The sequence below is a fragment of the Cotesia typhae genome, unplaced genomic scaffold (genome assembly GCF_013202065.1).
Source record: "Cotesia typhae breed Kobodo isofemale line unplaced genomic scaffold, CoteBio_Ctyphae contig_81, whole genome shotgun sequence".
In the NCBI taxonomy this organism is placed as follows: Eukaryota; Metazoa; Arthropoda; class Insecta; order Hymenoptera; family Braconidae; genus Cotesia; species Cotesia typhae.
This window is the reverse complement of record NW_027423768.1, coordinates 410,975-420,918: the sequence shown is the minus strand read 5'-3', so window position 1 is coordinate 420,918 and position 9,944 is coordinate 410,975.

Below are 9,944 nucleotides of genomic sequence, written 5' to 3'. Positions count from 1 at the left end.
AAAGGAGCAAGCTAACATCTCATTTTACTGGAACACACTTGTGCTCCGTAAACGGCCTATAAAACCTATACCTATTATCATGCCTAAGGAATATCCAGAAAAACGAGTACTGGCATTAGGAATAGGCCCAAAGGTCTACCTATCCTGCAACTCACTCCTTGGCGATTATCAACGGTTTTTAATCGATACAGGAGAGGACGCTTCACTGACCAATTTATCAGCCCTTAAACCTACCACACCTATAAACGCAGAAAATTCGATACAATTGAGAGGACTCAATGGTTGGCCTTTAAAAACCAAAGGCACAGTCGATCTCAAGGTTTTAGGTTTAACAGTCATATTTCAAGTGTGTGAAGAGGATTTACCTTTCCCTGGAATCGGTATTTTAGGAAACGATTTTCTAAAACGAGAAAAAGCTGAAATATCTTACCATCAGCAATCTCTGAGTCTCATATCTCATCCGTCGAAAACAATTCATTTCAGTCTCGAAACTCAGCAACCCTCTAGGTACACCATACCTCCTCGAATGAAGATGACAATCTCGATCCCGATCGGAAATCCGGAAATAACGGAAGGATACCTGCCAAGAATACCTCTGCCTCAGGGAGTACTTTTAGGCGAAGCACTTGTGACAGTCGAAGACAAATTCGCTATGTGCATGGTAACCAACGTCACCAACGATGCCCAAGAATTAGACATCCCACCTCAGACGCTCGAGGAATTCGAATTCGACCATTCAGACTCAGAGGGGGACGAATCCAACGGACCCGAATCCTGCAAGTCCTCAAAAATAACAGATCCAAAATCCAGAATCGCCTACATCATGGATAAAGTAAAACTGAATCACCTATCAGAACAGGAAAAAGAAACAGTTAAAAATCTAATTCGTAATAATCACGATATTTTTCATATTCCTGGAGATAAATTAGGATGTTCCAAAAATTTTTCTTGTAGAATCGAAACGACTTCAGATATGCCTATCAGAATTAAACAATACCGATTTCCTCCCGAACAGCGAGAAGAAATAGCTAAGCAAATCGCGAACCTCGAAAAACAAGGGATAATAAGACGATTCAATTCTCCCTACACTTCACCGCTTTGGATAGTCCCGAAGCAATCCACTGATCCTCATGTAAAGAAATGGAGACTGGTCATTGATTATAGACAACTGAATAAAATCAGCAGGGGGGATGCATATCCACTTCCGCTTATTATAGACATCTTAGACCAATTGTCAGGAGCCAAAATCTTCAGTGTATTCGATCTGGCCAGCGAATTCCACCAAATACCGATGGACCCAAGAGACGCTCATAAAACAGCATTCTCCACACCAGACGGGCATTGGGAATACTGCTTTATGCCTTTTGGTTTCGAAAATGCTCCAGCTCAATTCCAAAGGATGATGGATTCAACATTCAGTAGACTTAAAGGAGTAGAACTGTTCGTTTATATTGATGATCTCGTCAGCTACGCGAAAACGCTCCCCGAACACGAAGCAAGGGTACAGAGACTATTCAATCGTTTAAGAGAAGCCGGATTAACCCTCCAACCAGAAAAATGTAAATTTTTCTGCCCCGAAGTAGAATATTTAGGGCATATAATAACAAAAGAAGGAATAAAACCGGATCCTAAAAAGATAGACTCCCTTAAAAATGCCTCAATTCCTCGTAATCATACTGAAGCTCGCAAATTTATGGGTTTAGCTAATTATTATCGCCGTTTCATCCAGAACTTTGCCGAAAGGGCGAAACCATTACGGATCTAACACGTAAGACTAAACCATTCGTCTGGACGACAGAATCACAAAAAGCTTTTGACGATATTAAAAATGCCCTTTGTGAGGACTCCTTTTTACAATACCCAGACTTTAATCAACAATTCATCCTGGCGACCAGCGCTTCAGATACCGGGATTTCGGGAATTCTGAGCCAAAAGACCCCTTCTTCACAGGAATCTACCGCGTCAAGCCTAGAATCCGAGGAAAAGATCGTCGCCTGCGTCTCCCGTGTCTTCCATGATACCGAAACTCGTTATACTGAAATGGAAAAACAAAGTCTAGCCGTCGTTTATGCCATACAGCAATTTAGGGCATACCTTTACGGAAAAAGATTCATCCTTATTACCAGCAGCCCGTGCGTAGTCTGGTTAATGGACAGCATAACAGTCACCGAAAGGATGGCAAAATGGAGGTCAAAAATTAACGAATACAAATTCAACGTTATTGTTCGACACAAAATCACGGAACAATATGCCGAGGGACTCTCCTATAATCCCAAAGGTCGTTCATTTCCAGAACATGAAACGGAAGCCGATCCTCTCGCGCTTCCCTTCTCGGTTAATGAGAACAAAAGACTAACATCTAAAATAACCGATGACCAAGCCATCAATGCTGTGAGGAGACCAGGACGCCCACCTGGAACTAAAAACAAACCAAGAATTAAAAGCGCACCTGAAATTCGGGATACCATAGCTTCTAGATTACGAGTGCGTGCACAGGGAACGACGCGAGTACCCCCGAAACAGAACTATAAGGAATTGGAGTCCAGCCACGTCGAAGATGATGTTGATAAAACCCAAAAGAGGGGGACGACGAGGTCTTTAAAATCCATCCGAACGTCGAAGAATCGGCGCTAGACAAGGGACAAGAGGGGGACGACAAATCAGAAAAAGATCAAGAAACACTTGCCGCTCCAAAGCTCCGTAGGAAAACTCAAGAACTCGTTAAAATGTTCGACGAAATGTTAAAAAAACGTCCTATTTCCCAATCCAGCTATCGTACAAAAGCTCTCGAAAATCTTGAGCGTGAGGAACTGATTAATTAGTATACCGAAAAAACGACAGCAATCGACCTAATTGAAGGGCTACGTAACCTCCGCGCAACGATGTACGATTATCAAATTCATTCCTTTCGCTGCGCAAAGCAGGGGGACGAATTCGATGATTTGGATATCAGAAAATATTTAAGCCAAGAACTGAGGGACTGTCCTGCAGTCATAACATTGTGCGAAGGAAACGTCGAGGTCCCTGAAGAACCTAAAAGGACCGACATCATCAAAGAAAATCACAGCAGCCTTGTGGGTGGGCATAAAGGTGTTGTAAAAACTTACTGGCGAATCAGAGAAAGATTCTATTGGCCTGGAATGAAACAACAGATTTATCAATTTATCCAGCGATGCGAAGTCTGCCAGAGGAACAAACTAACACGAATAAAAACCAGGTAACCCATGAACATCACAGATACTCCCCTAGAACCGTTCGAAAAGATAAGCATTGATACTGTAAGGCCATTATCAATGACCCCTGATGGAAACGTGCATATCCTCACTATCCAGGACAATTTTTCCAAGGCAGCAGCCGCAGTACCAATTCCTGACATTCGGGCAGCAACAGTGGCAGACGCCCTCTTAAATCATTACATCGCAATCTATGGGTGCCCTCGGATAATACTTTCAGATAAGGGCACCTCATTCACCAGTAAGCTTATTCAACAACTAGCCAAAACCTTAAAAATCCAAAGATTGACCACCTCCTCCTATTATCCCCAGGGAAATGCACCCCTTGAACGCTCCCATCAACCTTTAGTTGACTACCTGAGAGCCTACGTAGATAAATTCCAAGACTGGGACAGATTCGTACCTCTCGCGATGCTAAATTATAATACCACCGTGCATACCGCGACTAAATTCACACCATACGAACTTTTATTCGGGCGAAAAGCGAAAACACCGACGCAGTACCCAAGCTTTGATAAAATCGAAACCTATAGTGACGACGTAGCCGACCTAATTAGCCGGTTATCGGAAATCCAACGAATAGCCGCGGAAAACTTGATAAAAGCCAAACATGATTCTAAAGAAAGATTTGATAAACATATCCACCCGGTAAATTTTCACGTAGGAGACACGGTATGGGCCCTAAAAGAGCCCCGTAAAAATAAATTAGACCATTACTATACCGGTCCTTACAAAATCGTCGAAATTAATGACTTCGGAAACCTTATTATAGAAAAAGACAACGGAAAGAGGAAAACCTTAAATCCGAACAAAGCCAAGCTTTCTAGTATCGAACAAAAATCTAAAATCAAATCTAAAGAACTCTGTTAAAGGCTTTACCGATATGAAGACGCTCTTGATCCTTCTCATTCTTGGGAGTGGATGCATGGGGGAAGACAATCCAGGAGAGGGAAATCAACAACCCAAGGGTAAAGTCACCATAAAAACCCTACCTTCAAACCCTGGACTACTACTCGACCCATTCAAAAGGATCCACCTGGTCGAAGAAGAATGGAAGATCATTAGCTCCATCAACATCCGGAAGCTAATCGAAATAGAACCGTACAACAATCACCAGTACGAAACCACAATAAATCACTGCGAAAGATATTTTATGAAACAAGATTGCTACCTATACCTCAGGATACAAGTATTCAGAGAAACCTACGGCGAAGTACAAGATTCAATCCACCGATTAAGCCAATTACTCGAAGAAACACAAGAAAAAACCGAGGAATCTCGCATCCGAACCCAAAGGGGACCTTGGTTTGGATTCGTAGGAAGTATGGCCCGCAAGTTATTTGGAACCATGGACTACGACGATAATGAGCATATCAACAAAGAATTAAACAAGCTCTACCAGGACAATCGAGAATTGGTACAACTGACGCAAAACAACACACATATCATTCGCAGTGACATCAATCAAATCCTGCGACACGAGAATAACATATCCAAGAGAATCGAGACACTGAGCCAGGAAGCCGATAAGATGCAGCACTCTATGACCATGGAGCTCAAGAACATCAGGCGTATTCACATGTTCTGCCTAATAGGAAACGAAGCAGTTCAAGTACTCACTCATCAGCTAAGAGCCCTAAATGACGCCGAAAGAGCAATTGAAGAAGCGCAATTAGGCAGAGCATCATACATGAGCATCTCCGCTAAACAGCTTCATCAAGCCACACTCGACATGATGGCAAAACATCCGCATCTTAACCGGCCTCAGCCTCTCGACCGTATGGACATCCCTGCTTTAGTACGGGTATGCAGAATAGAAACAGGCAGAGCAAACGGTCACTTCTTAATAATCATCACTGTACCCTTGCTCAGTAAAATGCCTTGGCTTAGCTACGAACTAAAGCCTTTACTGAAACCGGAGTTCCTGGGAGACAAACTATCAACGCTCACGATCTTACCGTCAAGTAAATATTTATTACTGATCTGGACCACAAAAATTACTTCCTCAATGGCGTCGAATTTATAAAAATTGCAAGCCTATACAACAGGACCTAGTTTGCCCACCAGACACTCCAATTAAATCAACGACCGAAAATCCACAACTAGACTGCGAGATGAAAATGCTGATGGATCCGAAAGAAATCATACTTCGAAGCTGCAACGTACGAATTATACCCAAATGTGTATTGACGTGGAGCAAGATCAACGCAAAGAACACATGGGCATACTCCACATGCAAAACTGAAAAACTAGTGTGGTCATGCAAAAACCAACCTATGCAAACCACAACCATTAATGGTACCGGTATCATTCAACTGGAACCTGGCTGCAGGGTAAAATGTAACGAATTTTCATTCCATGGTCTTAGCCAAGACATCACGGAAATCGAATACATAATTCCCCAGATTAACCTGACCCTGGAAACCTTAAATTCAAGTCTAGCAGTCCAGACTCCAAATCTGCTACTAAAGGACAGCAAAGATGCAACAGCAATCACAGATGAATTCGCGCCTTGGGGTCAAGGATTGTCCGAAAACGAAGCGAAGATGTCCCTAATTGCACTAGACCACCAAGAAGACAACTTACACAGGAAATTAGCAGTTGGTTCAGCAATCAGCATTCTAGGAATAGTCCTCACCGTCGGTGCAGTTTGCTGCTGGAGAATTTTCCCTGGCTACCTACTGGCATGGAGGAAGACCTGGAAAAAAGAAAAGGAACCAGTAAAAGGCCCTACTACAGAATTAAATGAAATTATATATACCATCAAGACGCCAGCACCAGAGAAAAGACAGCCACCAGTCTGCCCATCACCCACAATTCAAGCGAGTACTTCAACTTCATCCAAGGACATCTCTACGGACACCGAAGAATTTTCGAAGTCAGGAGTAAAACCTTTCCAACTCAGCAAATTCCAGTCTCCGTGAAGAACAGCAGCAGCTCACAATAAATATCGTGGATAAGTCAATAATATATTAGTTACTATAAGGAAGAGCAGGTGATTCGTCCTTGGCAAAAGGTATATTAATAAAAAAAAAAAAAAACCCAAAGACCAGTCACCCGCTAATATAAAAATTTAAGTCATTTAAGACGCGAAATAGAAAAAAAAAAAAAAGAGGAAAATTCGGATTTTGAGATTTCTGTACAAGAATTAATTAATACAAATTTTACCTACTTACGTAAATCGCCAAATACTAGAAATAATCCTTTTTCAAATTTTTTTTATATACAATTAGATCCCGATTTCTTTTTCTAATTATCGAAAAGGTCGTCACCTTCAGAAACGTCACCACTGAAAACAGATCTTGACAATCGCTGAATACCCAGCCATTATACAGAAACAGCAACAAACCCTCGATATATAATGGTCACCTATGGGAAAGAGGGAACAGTAAGTTGATGCTAATAACTTTCAAAGAATAAAATCAACTATAAATAATTACCTTTTATCACCATACTTACCTGGCAATCTAATAGGTAATTAGATCACAGAGGATTCAGAACTTTATTTTTACATAAAGATTTCTCCGAAAACTACTGTGTATCAGGAATGAAATAATTTCACAAAAAAAAAAAAAAAACGCTCTGAAGCTGTTGCACTTCTTACACCGTTCCAACAATAATCCCAGAATCACAGCGAAAAAGATCAGCTTTTCCCACAAAACCGCTAAACCACAAAAATAAGATTTTTAATTTTTTTTCCTCTTCTTAAACAAGCTAATAAAAGCGATGTACAGATATCTCGAAGGCGAAATAACAAAAAATTTTTTTTATTTTTAATCGCAGCTACGTCGATACCAAAAGCGAACATTTTGAGCATTTCCGCTCTTGAGGGGACGAGATAGAGCAGCACTTAAATCAAAATTTTTCTAATTAAACTGAATTTTTATAATTTTTTTTATCAGCGTAAATCCTATCACTCGCACTGTATACTATAAGATAAATATTTTTCTTGACAAATGCCACACCTCAAATGAATGAGAGAGTAAAATTTCGCTTACGCGGTAAAAATTACATACATCGCACAAATAAAAAAAAAAAAATAAACTCGAAAATTTAATTACTAATAGAACAAGTTGCTTTAAAATTTTTTTTTAACAATTATAGGGAAACTCCTATATGAAGCAGCTCTCATTAAATAAAAAAAAAAACCTATTTACTATTATGCATTCGATTTAATCTAAAATTAATGTTAATAGTCATATCTAATTCTAAAACGTCGTGTACCTAGAGATCGACAGAGAAATAGGGCATTGCGAGCCATCTAGTAACGCTCGACAGTAACCTAATTACCACGGGATCTACTGCACATTGATCAATGAACGGACTAATTACCACATCTGTACTGGGTCGATAATTAGGCAAGTTGTAGCATGTATTGTCCCCTAAGCCGACTCGGTAGATTCACTAACATCTACACAATAAATAATAATAATTAATAATTCGCAAATGAATAATTAAATGAGAGTCATAATAATTAATTAACTAATAATGAATAATAACAAAAAAAAAGGGGGAGGGATTGGAAACTTTTTTTCTTTTAAACAAAAAAAAAAACATGCGCAAAAATGCCTAATTACCGACCGTCACTGTAATCAATCTCATACCAACTCCCTATGACCAATGCACTACTCTCTGTCCATCTCCACTATATGAACACCATATGTTAACGTAATTTATATTAAGTAGCAATATCTTTTATTACAAAAAATTATATATTCATGATGTAAGTGGTTATCGCTTATAGGTGAGGTAGACATAAGGAAAGCAAGTGGGCATTCTTACCCTCTCGGTTTCCGGGGGAATGTTATGTCCGCCCGAAAATTTTTCTTTTTATTTAAAATTCCCGCTTTAGTTAGAAGACCCACCTATGCGCGAAAACCACCTTAAAATTAATATCGTTGCGACTGCCGACTGACCGATGGGGATTTCTGCAAGCTAAGCAGCGGGAACTTTTAAAAGAGGCGGCAACCACTGCCCAACGTCTTTTAACTAATTCAATTCAAGTATCTTTGTTAACTGGCCCACGTTCGTAGAGGCTTTTGGTTTAATTTGCACGGCACTTAGATCAAGCGGGTCCTCGTTAATACGGCGAACGTGATAAAACTAAATTCAGGTCTTTTAATTAATTTGCACTGCACTTAGTTAAAGCGGGCCGCCGTCTGTAAGTGCTTTTATTCTAATTTGCGCCGCACTTAGTTCAAGCGGGTCTCGGTCATCCGGCAGACGTAAAATAGATAAATTCGTTAATATAAGGGATTAACCGTTTAATTTGCTCCGCATTTACATCGGTTCGAATCCATTAAGTTTAATTATTATTCGGTCAGTTACGCACTTTTTCCTGCGGGAAACTGGAAAGACGTTAACCGAAAATTAAAGCGTAAAATTTAAATAATTAGTTCATAAGTGCTAAATAAAATTATCGTGAAAGTGTAACATCCCGGTTGCTGCTGTTCTAATAAAAACAAACTACACGAATCTCGAGTCGTTCTTTACTGAGAAAGCAGCCCTTAATCATCCATTCCTGGCCCTCAAATTCAACATCCAGACTCGAGAGCGCTTCCAGCTGCCCTTCGAGGCCCGGATCAGTAAGGAACAAGCCATCTAAAGGTAAGTGAAAATTAATCTATTAAATCTAAGAAAATCAAATCTCTACAAAAATTCTCAGTCTCTTCAAAAGGCGTGGTATTTCGTCTCTCGAAAGCTCCCACAACAAATAATTTAACAACGAGAATAAAAACCCCTCGATGTGTATTCTTAAAAGTTAGTCCGATCCTCCACCGTAACTTCGCTACCGCATTTTTAACGCCTACGGACATAACACTGTATTATTTTGGGTCGGGTTTTGTGGGTCTGGGATTTCTTTATTAATTTTATTAGGAGAGGTTTGGGGTAGTGGATTTTGATCCGATGGGACAGTCTCTGTTGGTTCTTTGAGGTAGGATAAACCGAAGTCTGTTGTGTTAGAATCATATGATAAGTTATTTGTATTATTTTTGATTAGTTTCTTTCTTAATTTTTCTCCTCTAGGATCACTGTTTGATGATGAATATGATTTATCAGAATAATCGGATAATTTGCTCGCGTTAACTAACATGATAAATTTATCGCTCCTATTATCTTCTAATTTATTACTATTTATGATTTCTGACCGTGTTTTATTACTTGAGTTTGTTATTTCTAGTTCTTCTTGAGATATTTCTAAATTTCTTATACTATCTTTGCTCTTGTTTAAGTTTTCTTCTATAATTTTTCCGCTATTATCTAAGCTGGATTTATTTTGATCCGCGATATTTTGATCGATTTCTTGAATTATACTTATTTTATTTTTATCGGTTATTTTTAGTTTGTTATTTTTATTTTTATATTGGTTTTTATTATTATTTTTATTTTTCTTATAAGGGATATATTGCCTATCTTCTGTGTTGCTTCTTCCTTCCTTTTCTCGCCTTGTTGCTGACCGTAGTTTCATAGGGTAGTTAGTCCTATTCTTATCTTCGATCTTCCAAGGGTCATTCACTTGGTCTAGCTGCTCGTCTGTGGAACTGCTAATTATTTTGTATATTCGTTGTCCCCTTGTAGGTTTTGACATTACCTTAGTATATCCTTCAGGTAATTGAGATGATTTATTCATTGATTGTTTTTCTACTGAATTATCTAATTTTACCGCATGAATAATTTCGTCGCGTAATATTTTTATGTTTTTGTTACTAC